We start from the raw sequence: 2272 nt of genomic DNA on the forward strand, positions 1-2272 counted from the left end.
TGGTGTTCGGTCACCGAGAGATCCGCAGTTGGGTAGTCCATATATGGAGAAACTTTGTGAAATTTTTCCCACAATAGATCACAACAAAGATTTGCGTAATATTCATAAAAATATTGATCAAAATTTAAAGAATGTTTACTATTATGGGGAAGCGTATAAACGTTCCGATATTGTAGTTGGTAATCCTGCGATTTGTCAAACTATCTCTCGATTACATATTGAAGCTTCACAAATGATTGAATTGTTTAAAAAGTTAAGAGAAGATTTTACGGAACTGCTACGACAAGGGGAAGAGGACGATGGTGATGATGGCACTGATGTTCAAAATCAACCCAAATCCTTATTTTATATATGTGGCAGAATAACGAAGATCCGTGATAATAACCTACAGCAATATTTTATGAATAAATATTTTAGTAAGCAGTTGGATGGTGATGATAAGGAATGAATCAAAATAAAATTCGAGGTTATACTGAGAACTTATTCAACAACGACATATACATAAAAATAAAAATGTTTAAGAGTTTGTATTACATCAGTATTTTTTCTATTCTTAAGTTAACAATGAATATGTTTTTTATACCAAATATATATCTTTTTTAAATAAATTAAACCGTTGTGCATTTTTTAATCAGGCCAATCATGAAAAAAATTCCGCTCGGAATTCGTTTCCTTTCCCCAATTTCACAAATTTTTATTTCAAAAATAAAAAAAATAATTCAAAATATGTAGTTACAATGTTTTATTTATAAATATTTAAAAATGCACTAAAAAAATGGGAAGTTATTTCGCTTTGTTTCAATAAGTATATTCTTCTTCATGATGGGATCTCTCAAATTTAGCCAGAAAACGAAGAAAATAACTAAAGAAAATATGAGTGTGAGGATCGAGAATTTTTTCTAACCGGTCGTAGATATTTTGAAGAATATTTGCTAAGAGCCATTGATTTTTTAGAATATTTTCTGAGAGCCGTGGATTTAATAAGACTATTTTCTGAGGGTCCTTGATGTTTTAAAAATAATATCTGAGGGTAGTGGATTTTTTAGAAAAAATTTCTGAGGATCGTGAATTAAAAAAAAAAATCTCAACGTCGTAAATATTTTAAGAATAAATTCTAAGGGTTGTGGATTTTTTAAAAATGTTTTCTAATGGTCGTGGAATGTTTCAAAATATAATCTAGGGGTCGTGGATTTTTTAAGAATGTTTCTAAGGGTCTTGGATTTTTTTTAAAATTATTTGCTAAGGGTCGAGAATTTTTTAAGAATATACTCTAGGGGTCGTGGATTTTTTAAAAATGTTTTCTAAGGGACGTGGAATTTTTTTAAAAATGTTTTCTAAGGGTCGTGAATTTTTTTAAAAATATTTTCCAAAGCTGGTGGATTTTTAAGAACATTTTCTAAGGGTCGTGGATATTTTAAAAAATATTTTCTAAAGGTGATGGATTTTTAAGAACACTTTCTAAGGGTCGTGGATTTTTTTTTTAAATATTTTCTAAAGGTGATGGATTTTTAAGAACATTTTCTAAGGGTCGTGGATATTTTAAAAAATATTGTCTAAAGGTGATGGATTTTTAAGAACATTTTATAAGGGTCGTGGGTTTTTTTAAACGTGTTTTCTAAAAAAAAAAAAAAAAAACAACAAGTAGGAAAAGCTTTAAGTTCGGTCGGGCCGAACTTTTTATAACCTCCACCACAAATTTCAGCCATTGCGGTGGATTAATTTGGCCACAACCTTCAAAATACCGAAAATCGGAAGGTACCGTTCTATGGGGGCTATATGATGGCGTGGACCTATAGCTACAAATTTCTGGGGGAAAGTTTTATACCCCCAACGAAGACTAAATACCAAAGCCATCTCGGTGTGATAATGAGGTCAAAACCTTAAAAATACCGAAAATCGGGAGATATCATCCTATAGGGGCTTTATCAAAACGTGCAACTATGTAAACTTTTTATGGTAGAAATGTTTCTTAGCCTCTGGAAGCACAAAATACAAAGTTACAACCGATTCTGTTGTCAAATGGGACTAATACATTCAAAATATATTAAAATGACGCGTACTTTATATGGGGGCAATACCAAAACGTGGGCTTATATAAACCAACTCTGGTAGGAATGTTTTTTGGACTCTGGAGAGAAAAAATACAAAATTACAACCAATTCGGTGGTAAAATGGGACAAACTTATTATACCCCCATCCTATGGTGGAGGGTATAAAAAAAGGTTTTCAGTGGTCGCAAAACTTCTCCACCAAATTTTTTTGATATAGCCCC

The sequence above is a fragment of the Musca autumnalis genome, unplaced genomic scaffold (assembly GCF_047663935.1).
Source record: "Musca autumnalis isolate F117 unplaced genomic scaffold, ASM4766393v1 scaffold_4, whole genome shotgun sequence".
Taxonomy (NCBI): Eukaryota; Metazoa; Arthropoda; class Insecta; order Diptera; family Muscidae; genus Musca; species Musca autumnalis.